Source organism: Neoarius graeffei, chromosome 18 (genome assembly GCF_027579695.1).
Source record: "Neoarius graeffei isolate fNeoGra1 chromosome 18, fNeoGra1.pri, whole genome shotgun sequence".
Lineage (NCBI taxonomy): Eukaryota > Metazoa > Chordata > Actinopteri > Siluriformes > Ariidae > Neoarius > Neoarius graeffei.
Genome location: NC_083586.1, coordinates 66,180,709 through 66,194,249, shown reverse-complemented (window position 1 = coordinate 66,194,249; position 13,541 = coordinate 66,180,709). Strand labels below are relative to the sequence as shown.

The 13,541-nt window shown below is 44.6% G+C and overlaps 1 protein-coding gene across 6 annotated transcripts in view; it reads right to left on the bottom strand.

The window, feature by feature from the left end:
- Positions 1 to 13,541, bottom strand: part of LOC132866485 (adhesion G protein-coupled receptor L1-like) — a 109,933-nt gene that overhangs the window by 70,576 nt on the left and 25,816 nt on the right. The window contains exon 1 of one of the 6 annotated variants that reach the window (XM_060899287.1): positions 8,536 to 8,601. The exons of 4 other annotated variants lie outside the window; for them this stretch is intronic. The gene's annotated coding sequence lies outside the window, so the exon portion shown is untranslated. Of the gene's footprint in view, positions 1 to 8,156; positions 8,225 to 8,535; positions 8,602 to 13,541 lie in introns of those variants that run through there. One more of the 6 variants, XM_060899285.1, reaches the window with a different exon arrangement.

The window sequence follows — 13,541 nt, the reverse complement described above, 5'->3', positions numbered from 1 at the left end:
CAGCACTCTACACTGAGATTTTTTTAAAGAAACTGTTCTGAAATACATCATAATAGTTTTGTGTGATAATTCACCACAACGTCTTATACAAATCCACTGACAGCCCGTCAATACCAGCTGCTCATCCTGGTTTCAGTTGATGGACCACCTCAGTCAGCTCTTGGAAGGAGAAAAAATGAGTGAGATGGTGCCAAAGTTCAGACTGAGGTGAGTCACCAGCATTAAAAACTTTAATGAAATAAAAATGAAAATAAGTGCACTCAGTAATTTGCCGATAATATTGCTTTGTTGTTGTGAAGGTTGAGAACTCCACTTCTTCCCACTTCCCTGTTTAACAGTGGGTTTGGAACCATGGACCTCAACTTGACAGTGTGGAAAATATTGGCAGGAATGACTCTTAATCTATAATGTAGTTAATGCAGCTTCATCTGGGTTTCTCGTCTCGTCTCGTCTCATCTTCTTCTGCTTTATCCGGGACCGGGTCGCGGAGGCAGCAGTCTGAGCATGGAAGCCCAAACTTCCCTTTCCCCAGACACCTCGGCCAGCTCCTCGGGAAGAACACCGAGGCGTTCCCAGGCCAGCCGAGAGACATAGTCCCTCCAGCGTGTCCTGGGTCTTCCCCGGGGCCTCCTCCCGGGAGGACATGCCTGGAACACCTCCCCAGGGAGGCGTCCAGGAGGCATCCGAAAAAGATGCCCGAGCCACCTCAGCTGATTCCTCTCGATGTGGAGGAGCAGCGGCTCTACTCCGAGCTCCTCCCGAGTGACTGTGCTTCTCACCCTATCTCTAAGGGAGCGCCCAGCCACCCTGCGAAGGAAACTCATTTCGGCCGCTTGTATCCGCGATCTTGTTCTTTCGGTCATTACCCAAAGCTCATGACCATAGGTGAGAGTCGGAACGTAGATCGACCGGTAAATTGAGATGCCATCTGGGTTTCACGAATGCTAAAGCACATTTAAGCACATCGTATAGTCTTGTGATTCATATTGAAACATCGGTCTTTAGTCTGTCTTTGGTCTCTCTCAAGAACAACCATTGATTTGTGTCACACTGTATAGATTACTGATCGATTGTTAGCAATCGCTATATTAAAATAAAAAAATCACAATCATCAATAGTCCCCTGGATACCTTCTTCATTCCCAGTTATCCCATCACTGGCAGTGGGAATTAAACATGTCCCATTGCTGTTGTGAGGTCTGTTACTCCAGCAGCCTCGCAGTGGCCTTTGTTTGACTCCGTCCTGTTCACTGGTTCACTGATACCTTGAGGAACGTCAGCAGGTTGTGAATCTTTCTCTCTCCTGGAGTTCCCACATGCAAAATCATCTTGCGTGGTTTTTTTTTTTTTCTGGAGGTGACAGAATTTCCCCACAGTTCTTTTGTCACACTGTGTCTTTGACTCCATCCCACTGTGTTTGTTTGTCATGGCCTAAATCTTCACATTCTGAGTAAATACATGCTTCCAGGGTTGCATAATGATGGAGGAGGTTTTATGGTGGTGTGTTCCGAATGATACAGCCTTGGGCTGTTCAAAATCATCACCAAGAGAAACCACTTTAATGTCACCAACACATTCCCCGAAACAGTTTTTGAAAATATTTAATGTGGGAGAAACTAAGGGACGTTCAAAGTCGTTAGGCTCCATGATGATTCACGCAAGTCAGGAGTTTAGTCTTTTTTGTTATATCTTTACTGAATTCTGAGTAACACTTTAACTCCATTGCGCCCTCTTTAGACCCTCTACAAACCATTTATAGACCGTCATGAAGCAGCCAATCAAATGATTCACAATGTCAACTGATGTCAGAAATATACCTTACACGTCATCATCTCATCTCATCTCATTATCTGTAGCCGCTTTATCCTGTTCTACAGGGTCGCAGGCAAGCTGGATCCTATCCCAGCTGACTACGGGCGAAAGGCGGGGTACACCCTGGACAAGTCGCCAGGTCATCACAGGGCTGACACATAGACACAGACAACCATTCACACTCACATTCACACCTACGCTCAATTTAGAGTCACCAGTTAACCTAACCTGCATGTCTTTGGACTGTGGGGGAAACCGGAGCACCCGGAGGAAACCCACGCGGACACGGGGAGAACATGCAAACTCCGCACAGAAAGGCCCTCGCTGGCCACGGGGCTCGAACCCAGGACCTTCTTGCTGTGAGGTGACAGCGCTAACCACTACACCACCATGCCGCCCACACGTCATCATAATGTTTTTTTTTGCGATTGTTTAATGTCTCGTTTTTATGTTGTACTGAACTTGTATACAGTATACTGCATTTAACAGCAAAGAGAAACTATTGGCCCTTTTCCACTACCCTTTTTCAGCTCACTTCAGCCCGACACGGCTCACGTTTCGACTACCTCAGAGCAGCACGACTCAGCTCACTTCAGCCCTACTCAGCACCCAAAACTCACACGGTTTTGGAGTGGGGCTGAAGCGAGCCAAACCGAGCCGAGTGGGGCTAGGGGCGTGAGGAGACACTCCCCTGTGCACTGATTGGTGAGGAGGAGTGTCCTCACATGCCCACACATGCCCCGCGAGCACGCTGGGATCTGTAAACACCGTAAACCCGGAAGAAGAAGAATTACGAATTACGATAATTTCTGAAGCCTTATGCGCCTCGCCTCATCTATACGCTCTTGCCAGTATCTGTTGGCGTTGTCGGTGACAACAAGCCACAGCACCAAGACCAGCAACACTAACAACTCCATGTCCTCCATGTTTATTGTTTACTATCCGGGTCGTGAGACTACCGCTTAAAAGGTCACTGATGTCACTGTTTGCGCCGCCTAACGACATCACGTGACGTCCACCCACTTTCGCTAACTCCACCCAATGTGTCCACCCACTTCCAGCCAGCACGGTTCAGCGCGGTTGTAGTCGAAATGCAACTCCAACAGCCCCACTCAGCTCGACTCAGCCCGACTCAGCACCACACGGTTCAGCCCAACTCAGCACGGCATGGCTCAGCTCAACTCAGCCGCGTTGGTAGTGGAAAAGTGGCATATATTCCTTTATCCAGTTCAAATTTTCTCTCCGGGCGGCACGGTGGTGTAGTGGTTAGCGCTGTCGCCTCACAGCAAGAAGGTCCGGGTTCGAGCCCCGTGGCCGGCGAGGGCCTTTCTGTGTGGAGTTTGCATGTTCTCCCCGTGTCCGCATGGGTTTCCTCCGGGTGCTCCGGTTTCCCCCACAGTCCAAAGACATGCAGGTTAGGTTAACTGGTGACTCTAAATTGAGCGTAGGTGTGAATGTGAGTGTGAATGGTTGTCTGTGTCTATGTGTCAGCCCTGTGATGACCTGGCGACTTGTCCAGGGTGTACCCCGCCTTTCGCCCGTAGTCAGCTGGGATAGGATCCAGCTCGCCTGCGACCCTGTAGAACAGGATAAAGCGGCTACAGATAATGAGATGAGATGAAATTTTCTCTCCTTGACTTTTTTTGAGTTTGCTTGTTTTTGAAGGCAGTGGTCTACATGCTAAATCTGGCAACCTTGGAGACATCAAACTACATGCAGGAGATTTTATTACTCTGAATATAGAGTCCAGAAAACCTTAAGTAGGTGCATAACCCAATTCTGAATACAAGGAACTTTCCCTGTATCAATATATCGACATAACTTTTGGACTTAAGTCTCAGACACTGAATATGGACCATAGTGCAAGAGAAAGGACGTATAATACCACTAATGGGGAAGCTGTGGTCTAATGGTTAGAGGAGGAGTCTTTGGGACCAAAAAGTTGCTGGTTCGAGTCTTTGGACCAGCAGGTAGGCTGAAGTGCCCTTGAGCAAAGCACCTAACCCCAGGTTGCTCTGGGTACGTTGTGTGTAGCTCTGGATAAGAGAGTCTGCTGAATACCTGTAACGTAACACTATGTTATACATTATATTGTGAATAAGAATGCTTTTGTTTAAAACAGTGGCTCTTTAAGGCTACAAAACATAAGTTTATCATCAGTAGGTTTGGTGGAAGCATTGGACAAACTACGCAATTACCCACGGCGCCGGACCACTAGGGGGTGCCACACCGTGACAAACTTTTCAAAAACATCTACTGGGAAAGTGTTTTGAATTTGTAAACAATTCTTAGCATTGCCCTGCGCTGATTGTTAACTGTAGCATCATCAGAGAGAAGATTTCCACATCTCAAACTTGTGAAGGACTCTTTGTGATCAAAAACATCACAAGATTGTTTGAACAGATTTTGGCTGAAATTCCAACTGAGGACCAAATCTATTGCAAATTGGATTCCACTAAGATAACTGAAGTGTTCACAGCAGCCAAAGCAAGAAATGTCCTCTTTTAAATGGTGAGTCGATGGTATTAATGAAAGAATTCAACTGGAATGTCAAGGATGTACAGTGGTGCTTGAAAGTTTGTGAACCCTTTAGAGTTTTCTATATTTTTGCATAAATATGACCTAAAACATCACCAGATTTTCACACAAGTCGTAAAAGTAGATAAAGAGAACCCAGTTAAACAAATGATACAAAAATATTATACTTGGTCATTTATTTATTGAGGAAAATGATCCAATATTACATATCTGTGAGTGGCAAAAGTATGTGAACCTCTAGGATTAACAGTTAATTTGAAAATGAAATTAGAGTCAGGTGTTTTCAATCAATGGGATGACAATCAGGTGTGAGTGGGCACCCTGTTTTATTTAAAGAACAGGGATCTATCAAAGTCTGATCTTCACAACACATGGTTGTGGAAGTGTATCATGGCACAAACAAAGGAGATTTCTGAGGACCTCAGAAAAAGCGTTGTTGATGCTCATCAGGCTGGAAAAGGTTACAGAACCGTCTCTAAAGAGTTTGGACTCCACCAATCCACAGTCAGACAGATTGTGTACAAATGGAGGAAATTCAAGACCATTGTTACCCTCCCCAGGAGTGGTCGACCAACAAAGATCACTCCAAGAGCAAGGCATATAATAGTCGATGAGGTCACAAAGGACCCCAGGGTAACTTCTAAGCAACTGAAGGCCTCTCTCACATTGGCTAATGTTAATGTTTCTGAGTCCACCATCAGGAGAACACTGAACAACAATGGTGTGCATGGAAGGGTTGCAAGGAGAAAGCCACTGCTCTCCAAAAAGAACATTGCTGCTCATCTGCAGTTTGCTAAAGATCACGTGGACAAGCCAGAAGGCTATTGGAAAAATGTTTTGTGGATGGATGAGACCAAAATAGAACTTTTTGGTTTAAATGAGAAGCGTTATGTTTGGGGAAAGGAAAACACTGCATTCCGGCATAAGAACCTTATCCCATCTGTGAAACATGGTGGTGGTAGTATCATGGTTTGGGCCTGTTTTGCTGCATCTGGGCCAGGACGGCTTGCCATCATTGATGGAACAATGAATTCTGAATTATACCAGCAAATTCTAAAGGAAAATGTCAGGACATCTGTCCATGAACTGAATCTCAAGAGAAGGTGGGTCATGCAGCAAGACAACGACCCTAAGCACACAAGTCGTTCTACCAAAGAATGGTTAAAGAAGAATAAAGTGAATGTTTTGGAATGGCCAAGTCAAAGTCCTGACCTTAATCCAATGGAAATGTTGTGGAAGGACCTGAAGCGAGCAGTTCATGTGAGGAAACCCACCAACATCCCAGAGTTGAAGCTGTTCTGTACGGAGGAACGGGCTAAAATTCCTCCAAGCCGGTGTGCAGGACTGATCAACAGTTACCGCAAACGTTTAGTTGCAGTTATTGCTGCACAAGGGGGTCACACCAGATACTGAAAGCAAAGGTTCACATACTTTTGCCACTCACAGATATGTAATATTGGATCATTTTCCTCAATAAATAAATGACCAAGTATAATATTTTTGTCTCATTTGTTTAACTGGGTTCTCTTTATCTACTTTTAGGACTTGTGTGAAAATCTGATGATGTTTTAGGTCATATTTACGCAGAAATATAGAAAATTCTAAAGGGTTCACAAACTTTCAAGCACTACTGTAGGAGCTCATCTGGCCTGCCATCAAAACAACTGAAACATCAGACAGAACCAAAATGTGACAATGTGAGAGAAGACCAATCTCTATGACAAACTGTTTACAACAGGAAAATCACCAAAGGACTAAAAACTTTGTTCCCTGAGGGAAGATCGACTCAAAACATTGATCAGAACTGAAATCGGATGAGAAATGAGACCGGAGATACAATTCTAGTGAGAGGCCTGGAAAATTTGTTAATTTGTCCTAATTACTAACTTGTTAGCAAAAAATTTGACAAAACAACGACCAAGTTTTGTGCGGAGTGATAATAATAATAATAATAATAATAATAATAGTAAGTGATGACCTGGCGACTTGTCCAGGGTGTACCCCGCCTTTCGCCCGTAGTCAGCTGGGATAGGCTCCAGCTTGCCTGCGACCCTGTAGAAGGATAAAGCGGCTAGAGATAATGAGATGAGATGAGATAATAGTAAGTTACATTCATATAGCGCCTTTCTCAAACTCAAGGTCGCTTTACGTAGGTCAAAGAAAACAACAAACAAAGCTGCTAAAGAGTGGTGAGTTTATGCAGTGGTGGAGGAGGAGAGGTGTTCATGAAACAGAAAGGTTTTGAGATGAGATTTGAAGAAAGGGAGGGAAGAGCAGTCACAGCGGGGTTGAGGAAGGGACTTCCAGAGCTTGGGGGCCGTGGCACTGAAGGGCCTGCCACCCAGGGTCGAGAGTCTAGTGCGAGGAACAGCAAGGGGATTATACGGTAGCTCGAGGATCTGAGGGAGCGGGATGGAGTATAAAGGGTGAGGAGATCACAGACGTAAGAAGGAGCAAGGTTATGGAGAGCTTTGAAGGTGAGTAGGTAGCCAGTGAAGCTGAGAAAGAATGGGGCGATCTGAGCAGATGGTTTCGTATGGGTGAGGAGTCTCACTGCGGAGTGACTGTACTGTAGTCTTCGAAGGGATTTAGTAGGGAGGCCAATGAGAAGGGAGTTACAATAATCTAAGTGGGACATAATGAAGGAGTGGACCAAAGTGACGAGTTCTTTCAAACAAAACAATTGGAACGGAAATCCATGGAGAATCGACGGAGGAGAAACGAATTGACTGAATTGTGGACGACGGAGGCCAGGCCATGCTTTAAGGCCTGATGAGCTAAAAATAGAGGTCACTATGCGATGAATTAGCATTTTTTCTCTTGCGTAACAGGGGCCATATTCCTATTTTGCCCAGATGTTCTTTCCTCAGTTCTGAGTATCAATGACAATATCAGTAACAACAAAACCTTGTGTGGATAAATAAAAAGTCTAAATTCTAAAATTCTGAAACATTAAAGTTGGTGACTGATGATGATTTTCACCCGCTTGTAATTTTCCTTGTCGAAGAAAGAGACAGACAATCTTCTACACTCGTGAATGCTGATGTTCAGTCTGCTGATGGGACCGTAACGATGTACAGTACGGAGAAAAGCTGGCGTTCAACCTCCAAATACAGCCACCGTTTTACAGCAAGGAGGATTTTTATAGAGATAGCAAATCTATAAATGTACAATGATTTGAATATGAGGACACGGCTCTTTAGCGCCAGGCTTTTTTCCCGAGAATGAACCAGAGAGAGAGAGAGCGAGCAAGAGAGAGAGAGAAACATTTGGTGAGTGTGTTGTAGTGTGTGATTTTGTTTGTGTGTGTGTGTGTGTGTGTGTGTGTGTGTGCTTGGAATGTGGCTCAGGGGAAAAAAAAAAAAAAAAGAATTACAGGCATTGGTAAACCAAGATGCTGCTAGCCTTCAACAATGTCTCTTACACACACACACACACACATCGATCCACCAGTGCCTAGACTCTCGTTCTATGCACAGTAACCATAGCAACACTGCAACGAGGGCTGCAGCAGTGCATTCAAATCTCTCCTTGTGTTTCATCCTGTATCCGTCTCAGTTCTTTTTAAAATATTACCCCCCCTCCACACACACACACAATATTACACACACACACACACACACACACACGCACACACACACACACACACACACATGCGCGCACACACACACCCACACACCAAATGAAGGGTGGGGGTGGCAGTTGTCAAAATGTAATGGTATGGAAATTAGAAACTAGATTTCGTTTCATGTTCAATTGGTTACATTTCAACACACACACACACACACACACACACAGAGTGCATACCTTGCATTCAAAACAGTTCCACAGGTGCATGATATTCTCTCTCTCTATCTGTCTCATCTTGCAGTCATCATGCTGCTTTGCTCTTCTCCCTCATGGCTCCTCACTCTTTCCATTCTCACTCTCTCTTAAAAACACACACACACACACACACACACACACACACACACACACACACATACGAGCTGCAGCACCTGTGGGTTCCCCAAAGGGAAAGAGTCTCACGCAAATAACACCTTCCATTTTAGTGTATCCAAACACAAGAGACTACCATGCCCTCACCACCCCACCTTGTCCTGCCCCGCCCCCACAGTCTCTCTCTCTCTCACTCACACACACACACACACACACACACACACAGTGTTGCGGCTGGTAACCTTACCTGGGGATCACCTGTTGGTAACGTGTGTAATAATTCAAATACACTGCGTTTCCACTTGTCTCAACTCTTACTATAGCCTTTTGTAGGCGTGTCCCAACATCTACTACTACTGTAGTCACTTGTGGGCGTGTCCCAACTGCTACCATAGCCATTTGTGGGTGTGTCCTAACTGCTGCTGTCACCAACTGTGGGCGTATCCCAACTGCTGCTGTAGCCTCTTGTGGGCGTGTCCCAACATCTATTACTACTATAGTCACTTGTGGGCGTGTCCCAACTGCTACTATAGACCCCTTCGCAGTAAACGTCATTCATACGTAAGCGGAAATTGCGCGCGCAGCCTGGACCCAAAAAAGACTCAGAAATGCCTAGTTGTTGTGTTGTCGGGTGTCAGAATCGTAGCAGCGATGGGGTTAAAATGTTCAGAATTCCAGCAGGATCTCACCCATTCCAAAAAAATCACCGACATCTATGACTACAAGCCATCAAACGTGTAGACTGGGATGAAAGCACCATCAAAAATGCGCGGGTTTGCAGCGCCCACTTCATCACAGGTAAGATCAGGCTATTTATTCAATCTTTCTTTTTTATTCTTTCTAGTCTTTGTTTATTGATGTAGCAAAATACTTTGGTAACGTTTGTCTGATTAGCTGGTCATAGTTACACAATGTAATGAATATTGTTAGCATGTTAGCTTAGCTTTGCATGCAGTTTTGTTTGTAGGAGAGGTCTCGCTTGACTCAAGCAGTCCAGATTTTGTGCCATCATTATTTGTGTATGCCGAAAATCACAATTTTAAAGCAAGGATGGAAAGGTAAAATTGTGTGCCCTCACTCTAAATGCCAACTTACGCTGACTGCTCTAACCTAGCTCCCGCCCCGTTCAGTTTCATTTCTGCTCTCTGCCTCTCGCTTTTTACGCAGCTCTGATTTCTCTTAGCTGCACTCTTTACACTATCATTCCTTTCCTGCCATCACCTCCTGCAAATTGCTGTTTAGTGTTGGTATTTGCTGTTGTAGCTAAAGCCACATTGCCATCACATCACTGGCATAATTTGATTAAAACAAAATGAATATGAATGTCCCATTGTTAATCAAGTTGTACATGCCCGCACATAACATAATCATATGCGTCTAAAGACTTGTAGGCACGAAGTTTTTCGTGGGTGTACACTGAAGTCTTGTCAATAAGGTACGAGTATATATCTGGCCATTGTATACCAGGGAACTTACTAACATCGTCCGTCCACTCTTTAATTAAATGCGGATCCGGTAGGCGATGTCCACTTGTTAGAGTTAACTTATTTATGTAGCATTCTCGATCTTGTAACGACAATTGTTTGGCATAATCTGACAGCTCATAATGCCGGTCTATGGGCAGCGCCATTGTTTCTGGGTCCAGGCTGCGCGCGCATCCTGGCAACGGTCGGTTTGTTTACAAACATGCGAAGGGGTCTATAGCCATTTGTGGGTGTGTCCTTACTGCTGCTGTCACTAACTGTGGGCGTGTCTCAACTGCAGATGTAGCCTCTTGTGGGCGTGTCCCAAGATCTACTACTGTTGTAGTCACCCATGGATGTGTCCCAACTGCTACTATTATAGCCATTTGTGGGCGTGTCCCAACTGCTGCTGGAGCTCCTTGTGGGCGTGTCCCAACTGCTGCTGGAGCTCCTTGTGGGCATGTCCCAAAGGCTACTTGTCAAGTCAAATTTATTTCTAAAGCGCATTTAATATGCAAGAGGAGCTGCACCAAAGTGCCGTAAAGTGAATCAAACACGACTGGTCCAATGAAATAATGTCCACGCCTCACACAGACATCTCTGAAGATTTATTTTATTACGCTCTCTCTCTCTCTCTCTCTCTCTCTCTTTCTTCAGCAAGCACCAACAGTCCCAAACACATTAGCACAACACAAATGTGCTGAAATCAAATAAAATCACTGAAAACGTATCTCAGAGTCCACGCAACATAACACACACCATCAACAGCATTATGCACATGATACAACACGTAAAAGACGATTACCGCGTGCGCCTCATGGACCACATGCAGAATGAGGTGATTTTGAGGCACTGTGTCTTTCCTCTTCATATTGGTTCTGACCCATAACGCCACAGTCACACGGTTATTCCGAGTGCTCTGTAAACTACTGATAAACTCCATCCTGATGTTATTGGTAGTTTATGTTTACTGACACATAACATAATGGCTTTTGTGCAAATTTCAATAACTGACTGGCTGGGTGTCATTAATACCGAAATAATAAAGCTATCAATGTGGCTATATGGCTAGGCAGCTAGTAGTGCTGTAGAACTTGAGACGGGTCACAAGACCACTTTTTGAAGGTCTCGGAATCGGCTGGACTCGGGATTTTATTTCAAGACCACAGCTGTGGGGATTTCAGTAAACTGCCTGTGCATTGTCTGATTTATTTGTGAACATCGTTACTGTGATTGGATGTAAAACTTCCTGCTTCAAAAGTGACCGATAACGTTACTCATTGCTAATTCAAAATTTTCATTACTGTTAATGGCTGTCACCCCTTCACATACACTGGTCTGGTCCTGGTCTTGACTCGGTCTCACCCTGCCTTGGTCTTGGTCTTAACCCCTCAAAGTCTTGGTCTTGTCTCAGTCTTGATACACTCTGGTCTTCGTCATGACTTGGTCTTGGTCTTGACTACAACATTAGTAGCTAGCATGAGTAAATTAGCCTTTTCCTATGGAACCTCTCAATGTTTCAAACATTTTTAATAGCAATGGCTACCAGTTTGTATTAGTGCATGTGTCCATAAAAAATGTTCAAATCGGTAGCTATATGATGGTAAATTCTGTGGTGAAGTTCGGTGGCTGGCTGCAGCTGGTCTCTTCCAGCCAAGGCTGTCAATCACTTCATTTCCAAATGTACACTTCGAGGAAGCCATGGCCTAATGGTTAGAGAAGCCACTTTGGGACCAAAAGGTCACCAGTTTGATTCCCTGAACCAGCAGGAATGGTTGAAGTGCCCTTGAGCAAGGTGCCTAACCCCCAGCTGCTCTGGCTATGTTGTATGTTGCCGTGGATAAGAGCGTCTGCTAAATGCCTGTTACAGTACGGTATGGTGGGCGGCACGGTGGTGTAGTGGTTAGCGCTGTCGCCTCACAGTAAGAAGGTCCGGGTTCGAGCCCCATGGCCGGCGAGGGCCTTTCTGTGCGGAGTTTGCATGTTCTCCCCGTGTCCGCGTGGGTTTCCTCCGGGTGCTCCGGTTTCCCCCACAGTCCAAAGACATGCAGGTTAGGTTAACTGGTGACTCTAAATTGAGCGTAGGTGTGAATGTGAGTGTGAATGGTTGTCTGTGTCTATGTGTCAGCCCTGTGATGACCTGGCGACTTGTCCAGGGTGAACCCCGCCTTTCGCCCGTAGTCAGCTGGGATAGGCTCCAGCTTGCCTGCGACCCTGTAGAAGGATAAAGCGGCTAGAGATAATGAGATGAGATGAGTACGGTATGTAATATACACATGCTTTGTAAAAACTACTATCTGGGGAAAATAAAAAGCATGAAGAAATCAGCACAGGGAAAACTAACTGTTCGAATTAGACACTGTAGATGGAAAGACAGTTTAGAAGAGAATAGTGTCATGGAAAACAATGTTTTGTCACTGAAACACATGGGGATGGGTGGAGCTAAAAACTATAGTGTATAAAACTGTAGTGCAGCGAGCCATCAGGGATGCTCTCTGTGGTGGCCTCACATTTTTGAGATGATATACTGCCCATGTTTTCAACAGTCGATGGGACAAGCTACAAGTGTAAACTTGGGCAGACCAAACTACAAGGACTGACCATAGTCCAGGTGAGAATTGATCAAAGTATGGACAACAGTCTCCAAATCCTTTTGGGAGAACACCTGTTTTAACCTGTCAACAGAGCAAAGGTGAATAAAACTGCTCTTGACGACACGACTAATCTGCTTTGTAAAATTTAAACATGTATCAAGAACGACACCAAGATTCCTGACACAGTCTTCTCGGTTGGTTAGCAGTGAGCCAAGCTGATTCCCTACAACAGTGAGAGAGGATGGGGGGCCAAAACTAATGACATCTGTTTTAGTTTCATTCAGGTGAAGGACGTTATTTGCTATCCAGCATTTTGTCACTTAGCCAGTTTAGCAGATTGCTTACGGAGTAGGTTTTGTCAGGTTTAACAGGGAGGTAAAACTGTGCATTGTCAGCATAAAAGTGGTAAGAAATACAGGATTTCTGAAAGATAGATCCCAGAGGGAGCATGTATGGGGAACAGAGAAGGGGACCTTCAAAATGGAACCTCGCGGACACCACATGTAACGTGTGCAGATGATGAGAAAGAGCTGCTGATGTTAACAGAAAAAAAGTTCTGCCTTTGACGTAAGAGGTGAACCAGTTCAGAGCAGAACCATGGATGGCAACATCACATGTTCAAGATATTTAAGCAAGATATTGTGGTCAATAGTATTGAACGCTGCACTGAGATCCAGTAAAACTAAAACTGCACATCAGCCAGAATCAGTTTGTTGGCTTCAAGTGTAGAACAAGTTCAGTGAACAGAGAGAGAGAGAGAGAGAGAGAGATACTAGCTGGAAATGATTAAAGTGCTGAGCAGCTGGATTTTCAGTTGGAGATGGAATGTTCTCCCTGCTATCTTTGAATTTATTGATGAAAAATGTAGGAATAGCTCACAAGTGAAGTTACCAGGAAATTGGTGGTTCCAAGATTTCAGATGGAGTTGATGGTGGTGAAAAGCACTCGTGGCCTATAAGCATTTTTGCAATTAATCCAGAAGAATACATTGCTTCTGCAGTCTTAACTGTAGATTTGTATTGTTTCAAATATGCTTCATAAGATACTTAATACTTATTTTCATAAGATACAGTCAAACCATGTGCTGAGGGTGAACAGTAAGGTCCAAACACTACACAGCAGCTGCCTTTACTGCAACCAAGAGACCAACTTTAGCCCAAAAGACAAAACTCACATTAGTGTTAGGAATTTAGTGT